This window comes from Triturus cristatus, chromosome 5_2 (assembly GCF_964204655.1).
Source record: "Triturus cristatus chromosome 5_2, aTriCri1.1, whole genome shotgun sequence".
Taxonomy (NCBI): domain Eukaryota; kingdom Metazoa; phylum Chordata; class Amphibia; order Caudata; family Salamandridae; genus Triturus; species Triturus cristatus.
The window spans coordinates 888,851,069-888,870,222 of record NC_140588.1 but is presented as its reverse complement, the minus strand read 5'-3'; positions in this window follow the sequence as shown (position 1 = coordinate 888,870,222).

The following is a 19,154-nucleotide window of genomic DNA, read 5'->3' as shown; positions in this document are numbered from 1 at the left end:
CTCAGCGTTGATTTGCTCTCCCTTCCATTTTGATCTGTAGTGAAGCTTCTTCTTCGTGATTTGTGTTAATTGCTTTTGCCTCTCTGCCTCTCTGCCTCTCCGCCAACTCCCGTGCTCCGCTCCGCTTACCGCTTGCTGCTGCTGCTGCTGACTGACATCTGTCATCTGCAGACACGACTACGGGGGATATGTAGGCGGGAGATCGCGTCGTTGTCAAGGAGACGACGCCTTTAACCCTGAATGCCCGGGGGGGCCAAGAATAACAGAGAAAAAAAAAAGGGGGAGCACAGAACACTGCACAGTATAGTATAATACTAAAAGGGCAGAAAAATTGGAAATTGAAAAAAATACATTTTGGACAAATAATAATGGAACAGAAAATGGGGAAAAACAAGGGAAAGTAAGGAAAATTCCAAAAAAAAAAGAGAGAGCCAAAAATAAATATATACAATACAACAGCAATAATATACCTGGAGTGAAAGGAGCAAAAGGAGTTGAACCACGTATGGGCTCTCTGGTGGTTGGCCAAAACTCTCAGTTGATTTATTCAGACCTACAATTGGGGAAAAACACAGGTCTAGACATTAAGATTCTCTGGGGGAAAAGAGCGTATGCTGTATTCCCAAGTTTACTTAAATCAACTACAAGTTTTAAAGGCGGAGGACCTGGGGCCAGAGGTAACGCAGTACTGTTAGTAAATATAACGGAAATTACCATACAAACTTTGAACACAATCATGGAGAAAGATATGGAAAAAGATAAAGAGAAAAACAATGATAGAACCAGTGACTTTGTTCGGCAAGATGAAACTCAAACTCAAAAACAGAATCAGACTGGGATAAAGAATGATACAACAACCGATACAAAAGCTAAAGCAAAGGCCCAGGCCCAGGTTCAAGGAGGTGAGGCTGATCAAGAAAAACTGGAAATACAAGAAAATTATGAAAGAGAAGAGAACTTAGAGGACTGGGACAGAGGAAATACCAAAGAGATCCTTAATTTACAAGGATCTCAGAAGATAAAAGAAATACAAAGACGACCCGAAACCAGGGGCTACAAAGCAATGGAAAATAACGACGAAAATAATGACGATGGCAAAATAAGAGATATCAAGTCTGATGGAAGAGATAGAAACATCGAGAATGGACAGATTGAACAGAAACGGAATAAGGAAGCTGAGAAATTAAAAAAGAAAGCCAAGGAAAAACAGAGAGTAAAAGAAATAGAAAAGGAAAAGGAATTGGCAAGTAGAGAGAATCTTGACCTATTGGAGAAAAAGGCCAAAAGACTACAGACGATCAAAAATTTAAAAGCTGTGGCTAATATAACTGGGCATTCAACAGGCTCCCAACCTAGAATTTCAAATATATTCAGCCCCGCAATTAAAGAAAGACAGCAGAACGGCCCTTATAATGAAACTGCATCAATCACAATGGATCAACAAGGATTACAAAAAAGGACCATAACTGCTGTAGATGAGGTTTTAGTCCCGGTAGAACATCTAGAACAAGAAAATATGTGGAAAGTGAAAGGCAGCACTTCAGTAGAACTATCGAATATAAACCGAGCTACGAAGGGGTACGCTTCAGCAGAAGTTTCCGATGGCTCTGAATCGGAGATCTATGAGACAGGACTATCAATCTCCAGTGAATTCAGCAAATCCAGTGAAGAGACTGATCTTGGTGAGAATCCCAGACAGGAGGAACTGGACAAAAAAGTACTTTTACCGACAGAAATTGGATCTAAAAATGCTCTACTATATGATTATATATCAACAAAGAAAATGGGGAGAAAAAGAAACAAACATAAAAGGCACCCAAATATAATTCAGGATGAAACGACAGATCCTGGGAGCAATCCAGAACAAACAACAGTGAGAACCAAACTCTCACGCAAAAGTCCTCATCGTAAAACAAACGCAGAATCTGAAAGAAATAAGAATATTTTTGACAACCCGGATGACGATGGGCAGCTGAAGCATAGAGAACCTACACTGAGTGAAGTCTTCGAATCAATTAAAAATTTTCATCAAGATGTAAAGAAAGATAGCCAAAGAAACCATGTCGCTATTCAAAAATTGGAAGGAGCGATCAATAAAGTTGGAAATACATGTCAGGAAATCTCTGATAGAATGTGTTCGGTAGAAGTTCGTGCAGAAAACCTGGAATCAGACGTTGGCAGATTACAACTCCAAGCAAAGGAGCACAAGGGTATAATCAAAGACCTAATGACAAAGGTTGAAGACCAAGAAAATAGAACAAGAAGGAATAATCTTCGATTTCTTGGGATTCCCGAGGGCTCGGAAGGGAGTGATCCAAGAAACTTCATGATCAATTTACTAAAATCTTCTTTCCCGGAACTCAACTCCTGGGAAATGGATAAAGAAGTATGCCGAGCACATCGCTTTCCACTAACATTACCAAAACGGTCAGAGAAATCTCTAAAATATCCGAGAGCTTTCCTAGTCAACTTTGGAAACTTTTTGGTACGTGACACTATATATGACTTGGCTAGGCCAACGGCTCAAAGAGAATATAGGGGCTTTAAGTTTTTTGTAAGACCAGATTTTGCACACGCAACAGTTGAAAGACGATGGCGAATGCGACAGCTGTTTGCCCCTTTCGAAAAGCTTGGAGCAACGGTCTACCTGCAAAATCCGGCACGATTAAAAATAACATATAAAGGCACAACGAGGAGCTTCACAAGTGAGATTCAGGCGGAGGTCTATCTTAAGGAGGTTGAAGCAAGAATGAAACAAAACAATGGTAACTGAACAGAAGAAGACATTTAGTGCCGACAAACTATTAACTACTATTATTTGATATAAGGTTGACACTCAGTATGATCATATAGTATCAGGCCAGGTAGTAGGTCCAGGCGTGTGGAACACACGGCCATCAACAGCTGGGTGAGTCTAAACCCAGGATGCCTCAAAGGGTGGCAGGAGGGGGGGCGGTAAGAGGGGGGGAAGGGAGGGGGGGAAAGGGGGTTGGGTGGTGGATCTAGGGGGAGAAAATAAAAAACCGAAGAGAGTTCGTACTGTTAAAGGGATTTCGAATGAAGGAGGAAATTTGAAACAAAGGATGGGTTCTTATTATGAATTCAGGTATCCGGACAGGTTGATGTTATGGAAGTATTTAAAAATTGGCTATGCCGAAGCTAAGGATTGGATCTCTTAACATAGGAGGATTAAATGATTGGAAAAAGAGGGGGAAGCTTGAACAATATTTAAATATGATAAACTTAGATTTAATATGTCTACAAGAGACCCACTTACCTTGGAGCAAAAAACACTGGTTGAATTTTAAAGGCTATGAATTGTTGTCATGTACATCCCAGACTTCTATGATAAGAGGTGTGGCCATAATTGGCAAAGTGGGGTTAGGGGGGGCCAAAAGGTGTAAGGTGGACTCACTAGGAAGATGGGCAATATGCGAAATTAATTTAGGTTTCACTATTTGTACAGTATATGGATCCAACACAGACGAGCCACAAGTTTTTAGCCACATTGAAAATGAATTAATTGATTGGCATACCAACATAGTACTATGTGGAGACTTTAACATCTCTGCGAATTTTACGGATGGTAGTGCATACATAGGCAGGAAGCCAAGGGTGTTTAGAGCAATCATGTCAATGATGCAGTCACATGGCTTATACGATGTCTGGGGAAATTTACTGACCGGAGATCCAGGGTTTACTTATTATTCACATCCTTTTAATAAATATTCGAAATTTATGATCTCGACTACCTTACTTAAGAGTGTTCAAATAAACAAGCTTCCCAAAATCATGTCAGATCACAACCCCCTAGTCTTAAATATGGTCATCAATAGATCATACAAGGTTCCTAGACCTTGGACATTTGATAAAAAATTATTAGCGGATGTCGACTACATCACTCATATGAAAATATGGTCCAAGTCCTTTTTTGACGCTAATAGGTATAGTGCATCAAGGGGAGTGGTGTGGGATAGCTTCAAGGCAGGAATAAGAGGAGAGACCATAAGCTATACCACCAACGTATGGAAAAAGGTTAATAGGGAAAGGGAAGCATTGATGGGAAAATTGAGTGAGGCAGAGACACAACATAGACAAGATTTAATTACAGGTGATCAATCTGTTGAGAGCCTACATAAAGTTAACTCCTTAAAAGCTGAGATCCAGAAACAATTAGCAAGAAAGGCGGCAGCATACTACCAGGCACAGAGATCATGCCTTTATGAAACTGGTGAGCAAGCAGGTAGAGCTCTTGCCTTGCGAATCAGGCAGGTTGCAAGTAAAAACATTGTGACACAAATTGAATATCAGGGCCAAATATACGACCAGCCTGGTGAAATTTTGGAGGGGTTTAGGAAATTTTACCAAGAACTATATCAGGAGGAAGCGGTTGGAGGGCACCCAAATATAAGCTGGTTAGACATGGGTAGTAAGCTAAAATTAGGCCAGATCGAATTACTGGAACAAGATATTACATTGACGGAGGTATTGGAAGCTCTGCAAGATCTTGCAAGCGGAAAGGCGGCGGGCCCAGATGCCATACCGTTAGAGCTATATAAAAGTCTAAGGGAGGAAACAACACCACTGCTCTTAGATCTATTCAATGGTGTTATGAATACCGGAATAATACCTGAGTCTTGGCAAGAAACCAATATAGTAATCTTTCACAAAAAAGGGAAACCAAAGACCAACCCGGGCTCCTACAGACCAATATCATTGATTAACAGTGATAACAAGCTATATGCCAAAATCATGTGCACTCGTATGGGAAGGATTATTGCGTCCTTGGTCTCCCCCTGGCAGCATGGATTTATCCCAGGAAGAGGAACCACAAACCATATTAGGAGAGCAATTACCTTATTTGACATCGGTGCTGCTAGGGGGGAGAGGGTCGCAATGATCCTCCTCGATGCAGAGAAGGCATTTGATCGCGTTAGATGGAGTTTTCTATGGAAGGTTATGGAGGCAAGGGGATTTGGCCCTAGATTTTGTCAAGCTATTCAGGCTATGTATTCATCACCTACGGCTAGAATTCAATCAATGGGGGAAAGATCAGATATGATCAATATAACAAGGGGTACGAGACAGGGCTGCCCATGCTCTCCAATCTTGTTCGCGCTCTACATAGATCCTTTAATTACACAATTAATGAATAGTGCGATTATTAAACCAGTAATATCAAATGGGTTTCATACTAAAATTCTCGCTTATGCGGATGATTTAGCAGTCATTACAAAAGATCCAGAGCTAGCTATGAGGGAGGTAGTTAACATAACCGGTCAGTTTGGAGATGTGTCTGGCTACCGACTAAATGTTGATAAAACTCAGGTATTATGTTAAAAAAAAATAGCCAAGGTGGATGGAAGATATGTAGGATCTGTAGCTTACCTGGGTATAACAATAAATGCAGAACCAGGTAAAATAATTGACGATAATTACACCCCTCTTTTGAAATCTATGGAAACAGACCTAAAAAGAATGGACTCATTACAGCTGTCACTGATAGGGAGGGCTAACGTTATAAAAATTACAATGTTTCCTAAGGTGCTTTACAAATTAAGGTCAATCCCATTTAAAATTGATGAGAAAATTATTAGGAAGATTGAGGCCATTTTTATGAAATTTTTATGGCAATACGGCAAAATAAGGCGGTCAAATAGATATATGTCATTACCACAAGATAGAGGTGGGTTGGGACTCCCAGATATTAAGAGCTACCATCTTGCATGTCTCCTTACAGACATGGCTATTCTACTCCATCCGGGGGGTCCAACACTCAGACAGGCGGCTATACCATCAATTTTTCAGCTATTGGTAGGAGGTGAAGCCGTAGGGCTTTTATTAAGGAGAACTCAGAGGAGTTATTACAAGGAAATTGGTTACAAGACGCTTGAGGGTGTATGGTATATTTGGAAAACTGTTAAAAAAGCTCTAGATATACCTACCATCCATCATCGCACACCAGTTTGGAACTCAACACTTTTTCCAAATTTTAGTAGGGATGGAACGTGGCGTCATTGGGAGAGTCATGGTATAGTGGAGTTGGGGCAAATAATGATTGGTGATCAGTGCAGAACACTCGAAGAACTTACACAACACTATTCACTACGAGGCTATCAAGAGTTCAAATACATGCAGATTGTAAATAGAATTAAATCAATTAGGCCACGTATCACTCTGCAAGGGAAATACGAATTAATTGAGTATTTGAAGTCAGGGGGCCATAGAATTAGAGATATATATAAAATATTTAACGATGCATCAATAGATGATATTGGGAAAATTGAAGCTGCATGGTCCAAAAAATTGAGAGATCCCGAAATAGACGTTGATAAGGCGTTAGCTATGGATAAGAGGTTCTTGCGCTCCTCGAATCTCAGAGCCCAACATTACAAAACCTTATTTAATTTATACTATACGCCCGAAAAATTATTTTCGTGGGGGAAAGCGACAGATAGCAATTGCCCCAGATGTGGAAATGGTACAGCAGATCTTGTACACATGTTCTATGGCTGTGAAAAATTAAAATCTATCAAAACTGAAATAATACGGTTTTTAGAGGGGCTACTTGATGTCAAAATTAACCTATCCCCAACCCTGATAATAATTGGCTGCGACGTGAAACTAAATATAAGTATCGAGGTTGAAGCTTTAGTTTTCATCTCTGTAGCAGTCCTTAGGATTCTAATTAGCGCAGCCTGGAAGGATACAGAAGCCCCAACTTTTCAAATGTGGTTGTGCAGAATGTTGGGCATACATAATATTGAGGAAGCATTATATGATTTAAAGGGAGCAAAGCTAAGGGATGTGGGCAAGCGACTTTGGGCCCCAGTGGCTACATGGAGGACAGCAAAATTAACTACAAATGAATGACTTACTGGCTGTGTAGATATTTAACATGTCAATTGATCTCGTATTGTTTATCACTGTTTATCACTCTTTCTGTTTCTGTTTCGCATGACGGTATAATGCTATGCTTCTATTTTATGTATTTATGTATCCATTTAGGAATATGTATTTACCGGTACGAACTCTCAATAAATAATTTTAAAAAAAACAAAAAGGAAATGACACAAATCATCTGAAAAAACAAAGACACCATGTCTCCTTTAGCACCATTCCTAATAAACACTACAGCCACCTTATACTGAACAATTGTTGAACACTCACTTGGCTCGTTTTAAATGGCATAAGGCATGTTGTAATATCGTATCACTGCACCCACAGTGCAACCTCCAGAACGTCACCTTAAACGAAAAAATGCAAAGAATATTTAGGAACCCAAACACACTCCATAAGAGTAAACGCTTTTTATCTAATCCTTCCTGCACTTACTTGTTTGGAAGCTGCGAGATATTAAAACAGAAGCCGCTGCTCTTAGTGGAAGAATAAATTATTTCTGTATTACTAAGAAGAGGAACGGGTGGTTAACAGGCACCGCTCGATTTAGGTTCCATATCGCGGCTGAGTTCAGCGCGTATTTGTTTGCAAGTTACCTTATTTAAAAGAACCAGGGTTACCCGCTGGTTTAACACATCGGGAACCTGGTGCATACCAAATACGCGTAGCGGACCTTCGTTTCCTGCCAAGACCGGGGTATCGCGTTAGCGCTCTACTGCCAATATATGACAGAGCGTAACAACGTACGGGCTGCTGTGAAATGCAGTCCACGATCACAAACGCCCGTATGTTGAATCAAAAATGACAAAATTCACCATGGCAGCAATAATTAAACGATTATGCTCTTGCGTTTAATTATTGCTGCCATGGTGAATTTTGTCATTTTTGATTCAACATACGGGTGTTTGTGATCGTGGACTGCATTTCCCAGCAGCCCGTGGTGCTAAAGGAGACATGGTATCTTTGTTTTTTCAGATGATTTGTGTCATTTCCATGAGATTAATAGATCGGACGATCTATTGTTCGTAAAATAGAGGTAAGCTGAAGCCACTGAAGGTGGCAAGGTCGAGATAGTGAATTGGTCTCACACTAGCTTATAAGATTCAAATTGATTTGTGTTTTGTTTGTCATCGCAGCTTGCACTGATGAGAACACCAACAACTGGATACTGGTGTTCGAAACGCATAGACCTATTTGTTATAACCTATAGAGTGTTTATACTTGTGAAACAAGTTTGTTGGATTACTGTAGATATTGTGAAATGTTTACACCATAGGTTTTGTTGTGACTTATAAGGTCTTTTTTTTGTGAACTATTCAATTAAAATCTGTATATATTTCTTGTGGGTATGTAAGGTTGGATGAAAGTGAGTTTGCTGGAGCGTATGAGAAAGTGTTTTGGAATGTGGAGATCTTTTGAAAAGGTGTAAATGCGTATGGTTGAGTTGATGCCCTTTTAAAGAATGTGGAAGAAGAATGTGTGGGGTGAAATTGGTTTGATAGATGTAATTGAGAGGAATATTCTTGTGTGAAATACATTTTTTTCATAAAAATTACAAGTTTTGGAAAAAGTGATGGTGGTTATTTTTGATTAATTCAAGGTGCCATTTTTGATAATACATTTGGAAATAATCATCCGTATTGGCATTTTCTTGGTTGTTGCGTTCATCTTCGGAGCGCATCGCCCCCGGAGCGGGAAGATTCCCGTCGCTGCGAGTATCGTCGCAGAGCCTGCCGCCGCTGAGTGAGATCGTCGCACCGCTCGTTAGCGGGCCGCATTTTGTCGCTGCGAACATCGTCGCAGAGCCATCGAAGATCGTCGCATCGTGCCTTTGCAAGTAAATTTCTACCGGAGAAGCTACGCCTTGGGATCCATACAAGTATCACCTCACTCCCCATACAGACTGGATTCGTCGCACACGCCCGCTGCATGCAGCAGGGTTGTCGCATCGCCTCCCTAGGGTCTCAGGACTGACGCTGTTGCTTGTTTTTCGACTCGCCTGAGCGCTGCTAGAAACTTTTATCGCATCACCAGGTACTGTTGGCTAAAATCGACACTAATGTGGATTATTTTGTCGCTAAGCTAAGAACTCTTTTGAAACCATATTCTTGAACTGTGTATGTTGGATTTTTGTCGTTTTGGTCTTGGTCTTTGTGTAGTTTATATAAAAGTACTTTATTTATCTACACTGGTGTGGAGTCCATTTGTGGTGTTTTCACTGTGTTACTGTGAGTGTTGGTACAAATACTTTACACATTGCCTTTGATAAGCCTGTCTGCTCGTGCCAAGCTACCAAGGTGGTGAGCAGGGGTTATCTAAAGAGTGTATCCCCTTTACCCTGACTAGAAGTAAGGGTCCCTATGTGGACAGTGGTACATACCTCTGCCAACTAGAGACCCCCAGATCTAACAATAACCAATTGTTATCACGACAATTGAATGTATATGTGGATGTGGACTATCCACGATTATAATGAACCCCTACAAATGAAAGAGCACCCTCGCGCTACCTCAGTCGCAAGATACTATGATACAGCCAGGTCTTCAGCAATTTTTTAGGCAATGATAATTCCATTCTCAAATCCAGTGGCATACTATACCACAGTCTTACCGCTGCCACAATGAAAGCTCTGCCACGTAGGGTAACAGTACAAAACCTTTGTACTCTAGTAGAAAGAAAATCATTTTGATAGAGGACTCAAGCAAGAGTCTACCGACCAGGCCCAGATGCTTAAATATTACTCTTTGGATCACCCGGAGCCAATGCAATTTCCCCAGTACTGGTGATATGGACTCACATTTCATCATATCAAAAACAAGTCTGACTTTTGCATTTTTAACCATCTGAAGTTCACTCATTCATTTACTTGGGAGGTCCAAGTACAGAAGAATAATCTGGCCTGGCTGAGATAAAAGCATTCATGATCTGTGTTCTTTGTTGAAGCGTAAACAACTTGATTAAACATTTCAACACCCGTAATTGATAAAAACAAGTCTTCGCCACTGATTTGACTTAATCCTACATAGTGAGATTTGCATCGGCCTTAGGGCCCAGGTTCTTTACACACTTCACTCGACTGGGCATTTGGTCAAGCAATACTGGCAAGAACATATGGTTCGAAGCTGATGTTAGCTGAAAAGAAACCAACTTTTCTGGTTTTGCAATATTCATATGCAAATGGTCATAAGACATCAATTTCTGTACATTGGCCATACAGCTACACAAATTTGCTGGCCTCAGAATGGGTTCGACATCAACCACAAATAAACATGGGTGTCATCAGCATACATCAGGACAGTTAGACCAAAACGATTCTAGCAAGTACTCCACTACAGCCATCTATAAATTAAAGATCAAGGTTAAAGGCACTGAACCTTTGGGAACCTTAGAAGTCCATGCTTTTGTGTTAGACCTGGCACCATGGGTGTGGGTTTACCCTGTATTTTTTGCCTTTGCCTCCTGTTATTTTGCTGTGTGTTGGACTTCTTTTTTGCTGGTCTAGATACTTTGGGCACTTTGCCACTGCTGTTCAGTGCCAAAGTGCAAGTGCTCCCTTTGTAAATTACTGTTATGAATTGGAGTTTCCATCATTGGCTTATTTGATTTACCAGTCAGTCCCTAGTACAGTGCACTGTGTGTGCCCAGGGCCTATAAATCAAATGCTGCTAGTGGGCCTGCAGCACTGATTGTGCCACCCCTCTAAGCAGCATGTAAATGTAACTCAGATCTGCCACTGCAGTATCTCTGTGCCGTCTAGTACTGCCATGTTGACTTGGCAAGTGCACCCACTTGCCAGGCTCTACCCTTCCCTTTTCTTGCATGTTAATCACCCCTAATGTAGACCCAAGGTACCCCTGTGGCCAAGGTGCAGTGTATGTGAAAGGTAGAACATGCCCTGGTATGTGTGCGGCATGTCCTGATAGTGAACTACTGCCAATTTCGTTTTTCGCTATAGCAAGGCTACCTGTTCCCATAGGATAGAATGGGAAGTTTGCTTACAACATCTTATAAACATAACTACCCCTGGAAACAAGGTAGGACAATAACGTTAGTATGCCTGAACTCAGAATGTTAAAATGCATCTTTTAGGGAGGGTGATTTTTACATTGTGTTTGAAAATATCACTTTTAGAAAATAGGTATTTTCTTGCTTAGCCATCCAGTGTGCCTCTGCTGGGTTGTGTATTGACTGTCTGGCTTTGGAGTGGCAGTGGCTGGGAAAGTGCAGTGACTCCAGAGAGTCTGGATGAGTCAGGGCTGGGCTGAATAGACATGGGCTGCATTTAGAGTAGATGGAGGAGATTTCCTTTCACCTGGATGGGCCTGGTGCACAATGCTGTCTCCACCTTCTGCCAGGAAGCTGCACCAGAGAGGACAGAACTGGGTTTGACTGAGCACAGGGCTTCTCGGCCACCAGAGAACAAAGGCTTTTGCTGTATAAATATTGGGGCCCAGAACTTTTGATCACTTTTGGGACTTCAAGAGGAACCTCTGCCAAGGAGAAGAGCTGGAGGAGGAGTTCTGCCCCTTTGCTGTGTGCTGTCTGGGGTTGGCCTGCAGTGTGTTTATGCCAAGGAGAGGAACTGTGTGTGCATCCTGCTGGAGAAAGTATCTCCGAGGGCTTTGAAGTGGAGCTTGCCCCCTATTCAAGAGGTCTTGGGAACAGCAACGGTCTCACCATCCTTCGGGGCACTGCCTCTGGTTCTGCTAGTTATAGTCACTGCAGAAAAAAAGAGCAGCTGACTCTGTCACTGAGTCCGTCGCAGGCTCAGCGAGCCGCTGCTTGCACTGCGTCCTGTTCGCAGCGCACTCCGCACCGGTTCGCTACACGCTGGACAGACGTCACCGACTCCGTCGCTGCCCGACTTGAACATCAACCGGCTCCGTCGCCGCACCGTGACTTGCCAGCACCGCATCGAGCATTGTCTCACCCTTCCACGTAAGCCTTGGTCTCACCGACTCCGTCAACGAGCCGCTGCCTGCACCAAGCCGTGAGGACACCACATGCTGCAACGGTTCCATCTCACTTTGCAACCGCAACAGTTGCCCCTGACCGGCTCATACCATTGTGTCGGCCGCAACAAGAAAGGTACTGTCTCAGTCTTTCGACACTTTAGCTGACCCGTATCGACGCAGTTGGCTGGAATTGTTAGAATCTGTTGTGTTCAGTGTTGCAGTAGTCCCAAAAGGAGCTACCGAGTCGAACGAACTGTGTTTCAAAGTTATTCCTGCAATTTAAAGGTTATTTTGCACAGTAACTATTTTTACAAGAATCATTTGTTGGATTTTTGTTGTTTTTGGTCTTGTGGGTTTAGATAAAGTTTTGATTATTTTTCTAAACTGGTGTGGTGTCCATTTGTAGTATTGTAACTGTATTACTGTATGCATGCACAAATGCTTTACACACTGCCTCTGAGATAAGCCTGTCTGCTCATGCCAAGCTACCAAGGGGGTGAGCAGGAGTTATTTTAGAAGTGTATGCCCCTTATCCTGAATAGGAAGAAGGGTCCCTACTTGGACAAAGGTACCTACCTCTGCACCCCCATTTCTAACATGTTGTTACTAGTAGAAGTACCTAATGGGACTGTGAGGAGGGTAAGGATACCCAAGAAGAAAAAACCCCATACTTACCACCTTTTCCGCACCCCCTCATGTGAACACCGGCAATGCTGCACCTGGGAAGAAAACAAAAAAGGGGTTAAATTACAAATAGTTTATCCTTTTTCTACCCAGAATGTGAAAGGACCTCCCTGGATGGAGAGCCAATCAGAAGGCCCGGACCGGGGTGAAAAGGACACCATCCAACCGCAAGGGAAGAGAGACAGAGGTGAAGGACCCCTGCTCCTCTCAAACCGGACCCCCAGTATCGCATTCCACTACCCTAGAGATTCACTCCTGACACTATCCAAATACGTACCAAGCAACAAAACCTCTTGCACTAAAAGCCACCCAGGGTACATGGAGGGTCAGTTTACATGTCTTAACTGTAAATAGTGCAGCCTAGCACAGTCAGACTGGACACACAGAAGCAGATGACCAGTCTAATCTTAGCTGCATTTACTTTAATGCCAGGTCTGTACCCAAACACTCCCTTGATATTTGCGACACCATAAATGAGATGAACCCTGACCTAGTTTTCATAACTGAAACCTAGCTGGACGAAAAAAATTCCCCTGACATCACCAATGCCCTACCTGCTGAATACAAAATACTAAAACAAGACTGGCAGGGACGGAAGGGAGGGGGGATGGCTATTTTGTTAAGAGACTACCTCACTTGTGAGAGCATGAAATATTATCATTTCAGATGTCCAGGGAGGGCCACGCAATACTAGGTGGAGCAGTGATCTATAATCCACCTGGACATCAATCAGAACTCTGTGCCAAACTACTTACCCAATTATTTCCCTCATGTCGGAAACACAAAAACTACCTAGTAATAGGGGACTTTAACGTCCACTTTGAAAAAGCAAACAACCCTGCGGCAATGCACCTGGAAAGTGGTATGCAGATTCTCCAATTAAAGCAATGGGTCAACGGACCCACACATATTCGGGGCACACATTAGACCTATTATTCTCCAATATAGAATCCACTCTTGTCCAGGAGATCAAACCTCTCTCCTGGACAGACCATTCACTTATATCTTTCTCGCTCAGACTGCCGGCAACCCCAACAAAATCTCCTAAGCCCTATTGAGTGGCAAACAAAGCCTGGAGATTGGTCACCCAGGACTCATTTCAGTCCCACTCCCTCCACAACAATCCAAAGACTCTAGGTGTTCTCCCGGCTAATATGGGAGCAGTAAGCCTCGAAACCGAGATCACAAACACACTGGACCTGTGTGCACCTAAATTAAAACCTAAACTGATAAAGAGATCCCAATCCGTGAAGTGGTACTCATCTGAACTTAGGGCACTGAAAAGAAAGTGCTAACAATGGAACATTATTGGAGACTGCCTAAACAAGAAACTGATAGATTGCTATATAAGACAGAGTTGAGGAATTATAACAATGCTATCAAGAAGGCCAAGAAATCTTACGTTGTAAAGTGAATAAACAAGAATTGTAACTCGGCAAAAGAGCTGTATAAAATAGTAAAGGAACTCTGCAAATTAGTCAGTATGCCCCAAACTTTGCCCCCAAAGAAGAATGCTGCGAGGAGATCAGCAAATTATTTTCCAACAAAATTAATAAAATGTATTCCTCATTTAGTATAAATACCCCATTAGTCATGACTAATTGGGAACACCTGGCCCCATACGCAGACGCCTTAGCATGTATGGGTAGTTTCTCCCCCTTTACAGAGGAAGAGGTTGCAAAAGCAATGGGGGAAGTCAATTCAGGGTCCCCCCTTGATCCATGCCCACATTTCATTTCTGCTCGGATCATACCCGTAATATGTCCATATGTCACTCAGTTAATCAATCTCTCGACACTGCAGTCTTCCCAGAAACCTGAAAACAGGATATTGTAACCCCCCTGCTGAAAAAAGCAGGCACGGATGTTCACAATCCATCCAACTATCGGCCTATTTCTCAACTATCGTATCTCTCCAAAGTCATGGAGAAGTTGGTGAACAGACAATTATCCAACTACCTAGAATCCAACAAACTATTAGATTCTTCTCAAGCCGGCTTCAGAGCCACCAACAGTACGGAGACAGCCCTCTTAGCCATCCTAGACAATATAAGATCTTTGATCGATAAGGGGAAGGCTGCAGCCCTAATCCCGTTGGACCAGTCGGCAGCATTCAACACAGTCTCGCACAACCTCCTGCTGGAAATTCTTCATGAAAAAGGAAATCAGGCCAAAGCTCTAAAGTGGTTCAGCTCTTTCTTGAGCAATAGTACATAAACTGTACAAATGAGCACGTTCTCCTCAAAACCGAAAACAATCAGCTATGGTGTCCCACAGGGAGCGTCCCTGAGCCCCACACTTTTTAACGTCTACATATCATCCTTGGCAAAAAATAGTAAGAAATGGGGTTTCAGTATCTGCTCCTATGCGAGTGACACACAGCTGATGATAGCCATTGAAGAAAAGTATGAGGACACCAGGTTGAAATTGAACAATTGCCTCTTGGAGATGGCAACCTGGATGTCAGAACATTGTCTAAAACTAAACGCTGAAAAATCAGAAATTCAGCTCTTTGGGGGAGCCAGCTTTATCTGGGATGCTACATGGTGGCCCCAAACCTTGGGTGATGCCCCAGCACCCAAGCAATGTGCTAAAAACCTGGGCGTCCTTATCTATAATACCTTATCCATACAGGACCATGTGCGGGTCCTATGTGGAAGAAGCTTCACAACTCTGAAGCTCCTAAAAAGGCTTTTTCCCTGGATCCCATTGGAATGCAGAAGAACAATTACACAAGCCCTACTTATTAGCAAGCTAGATTATGGAAACGCACTGTTTGTAGGCGTGGCGAATTACCTCTTCACACGTCTGCAGGTGATACAAAACGCAGCTCCCAAACTGGTGTGCAATAAAAGTAGATTTAGCTCAGTGTCCGAGTGCATGAAACAGCTCCATTGGCTGCCCATGCGCCAAAGAGTGAGATTTAAGCTGCTCAGCCATGCACACAAGGCACCCCGCAATTCTTCAGAACAAAATCGAATTCTACGCCCAAACGAGGTGCCTGAGGTCATGCCATAGGGCGCAAGCCACGACAAAACATATAAAGAAAGCCAAGGCAGGAGGTTGTATCTTTTCATTCCTGGCGGCTAAGCATTGGAATGAATTACCACAGGATCTGCATCTCACTGTTGACTACATAGCAATCAGAAAGAAACTCAAAACCCACCTGTTCCCCAAGGCCTAATGTCGGACTTCCTAGCAGCACCCGGTACCCACTATCACCTCTACCATGAGACCTCGCTATTTTAGCGCAGTGATATCTTTTTGGATGAATGTCGCGCTCTATAAATAAATAAAAGGGTGGAGCCCACTGAACACTGATGACACTGGGAGCGCTAAGCCGAAGAAGACTTGGTCGGACGCCGAAGAGGGACACACCAAGGGAGCCTACCCAAAAGGAATGAAGACAAAAGCCGAAGAAAACCTTGAGAGCTGGAGTGAGGAGTGGTGGACACCCACAGAGGACACCTGTATGCTGCCGCAATGCAGGAGAGTGGTGGCATCTGCAGTACGTGTCCAAAACTTGGAAGTTCATTGAAGGGGAGGATTGGGATACCTAGGGGTTGGGGTCGTCTATTTTCCGTTGTGGTTAGGTTGCTGTTTTGTTTGTTTGTTTGTTAAGAGTCAGGCAGTTACTGTACGACCCCCCAGAAGGGAGGGGCGATTGGTAGAGAACCACATTTTTTCTCATTTCCTTCTTTTGGGACCCTGATAATCTCTCTCACACCTCTGTTTGGACCTTGATCTAAGGGACTATAATTGCATAGTCTGAGCTAGCGAGATTTGCTACCCGAGACCCCATTGTTTTTCCTTTCCTCTATCCCATCTCTCAAAATCCACTTGGGTATGGTAAAGGATTCTATCCTGACAATACCTGATGTAACCCTCATACTTATCACCACCTCTTCCTTTTTCTGAGCCTCCGGGGTAATCCCTCCTTGGAAAAGAAGACGATAATCTAAAAAGAGAAAAGAAGGAAAACTGAAGGTTCTAAGGAGGAAATAACTAGCTGTGTTAAAACCAACATTAACTTTACTCAATAAAAATACACCAAGATTAAACACATCCATCTTCTTCGCTTCTTTTTCCGCCCATCCCTCCCACAGGGGCTTTAATGTCCTGATTGATCAAAAAACTTTATATCCTGCATGTTAGTCGAAAAACTGATATCATATACAGGGATGCCGAGAATGGGACACAATATGGAGTGTTTAGAACTCGTATAAGGGACTGATCTAATGAGACTCTGAGTTTACTAGTGGGAGTGTGACACGTCCTTGGTGAGCTACAAGATTCTAGTGGGACAAGGTGAGGTGTTGATGTGGGCTGCTAAGGACAATTCTTGAATGTATTCTGATGCGTACAACAGTGTTAGTAATGACTGCTGGTGATGTTATTAAAGAATTTTCAATAAAAAGATATGAAAAAAAAGCCATGTACGGACTGTAGCTCTGATACTGAAGCCCTTCAGATGTTCCAGTAACACCTAGTGGTGAATGGTATTTAAGGCAGTTGAAAGATCCAGCAGGGCCAAAGCTGCCAGTGCAGCCTGCATTCGGCATAGAGGCATAAGTTGTCTGACATTTCAGTCAAATCGCCTTCAGTGCTGCAGCCGGTGCAAATGCTAGCCTGCATTTAAGGTAGTAGAACTTGAGATTTAACAAATGCTGATGAATGATTGAAGACCGCCTGTTCAGTAATGTAACCATGAACAGTAATTGTAACACGAGTCTTTAGTTACAAGGGAATTCAGGAGCCTTAGAAGGTTTTTTGTAGGAGTCGTCAATGTTAGCCCTTATAATTAATCTTGGACACAACCAGTTTCTAAATGAAATAATGAAAGTGTCAAATTAATTTTGTATTAGAAAATAATGCTCTACATAGGTTTGGTTTACTTGACATACATAACTAGGACTCGCTAGGCCACATAATGAAAAGAGCATGTTTAAATGTTGTGCACAAGCATTGTTTTTATTTGTTTTTTTTAGAAAATCATCAGAATTCAGCTGCAGCCACGGTCTGTGTAAAGTCGCATTCCTCAGCCAAAGTGATGTGTTTGAAACAATACCAGGTTATGTGCTTACTATGTGTTGCTTAGCTTCTCGTGATGGTTGTTCAGAAAAGTTCATTCTATTCATTTCCATTCCCTTGTTTATTACCTGCTTGCAACTAAATTCTGTGAACATTTTTTGTAAGTAGATCTTATGTAGGGTGGATTAGAAACTAAAATTGTAATTGGTATGCTGTGTAAACAACATTTTAGTGCTGCTTTTCAATGTAAGGTCATGCTATGAAATTGTGTTTTTTCATCGTCTGAAAGATTATAAAAGATTAGCTATTTGGGGAGGAGTTCATTCATACCCTCACTCTCATTTTGTCTTCTGCTGTTGTTCTAGAGAGGGCTAGATATGCGTCGTCCTATTTATTAAGACTCGTTATTATTAATTTGACTATTACCATATTTGGTGTGGTTATTTAATTTCTAAATTTCACATTGCATTTATTGATGAATCAGCTTCTGATGCCAACTAATGTTTTACTGCCTGTAATGATTCATTTGATATTTGAATTCATCCTAGTTTTGCACATATTGCCTTAATGGTCTTGGCTGATTATTTGAGCAAAAGATTCAGCTGCAAACTGCATTAACCACGTGGACGGAACCACGTGTGCCGTAACAATGCAAGCTTTACCACGCTTGCCTTTACCACGCATATGCCCTTAACATGCATATTCCTTTACCACGCATGCTTCTGCAATGATTTTCTTTGTAAAGGTGGTAAAGGAATGTGTGGTAAAGGCAGTCAGCACTCTAGACTCCGAGGAATCGGCGGGGGTGGGAGGTGATGGAGAGGAACTTCCTGCCTGGGGGAGAAAGGGAGGAAGGAAAAGGATCCGGCCGGTGTTGGTGAGTAGTTTTCACGTTTTCGGTTTTAAGAGCTCGGGGTGGTAGGGTTGGAGTAGTTTTTAGGGCTAGGGGTTTGCTTTAGGGCTCAGGGCGGGGGTGTAACAGTTATCACGTATAGGACTTTACCAATAATGTCTTCACAACGAAATTCGTTGTAAAGGCATGTGTGATAAAGGCATGCGTGGTAAAGACCATTTTAAGGCATGCAAAGTAATTGCATGCATGGTTCCGTCTTACAACCAAATTAAGCCTAAGAATTTATATATCTTACCTGGAATGATATCTGTATCAGAGCCTGATGGTTTGCTATTCTTTATCATGATCATGCAGTCCGCATCACTCAAAAAAGAGAAGTGGCTTATTACTTCTTTTACTTCTGAAATAGCTAGGCCTTTGAAGTCCTCACTTAAGGCTTAGTCTAAACTGGAAGTAAGCTTTTATGGCTTATATTTTATGTTCAAAGAAATCTTCAAATTGATTGCGTTTAACCTCTGACCAGGTGTTTGCTTAAATTGCTTTAAAGACATATGGTGCATTTCGGTTTTTTTCTGCAAAATATTCTCTCTTAGAATATTTTATCGACTTTTTGGAAACCTTATTAAAAAGTAGCCATTCATTTTTGTTAGTTGCCTCATAATCCTTACACCTTCTGAATTCCAATTGACGTAATTTATGTCTCTTCATTGGTAGTTCCTCATTGAACCATTT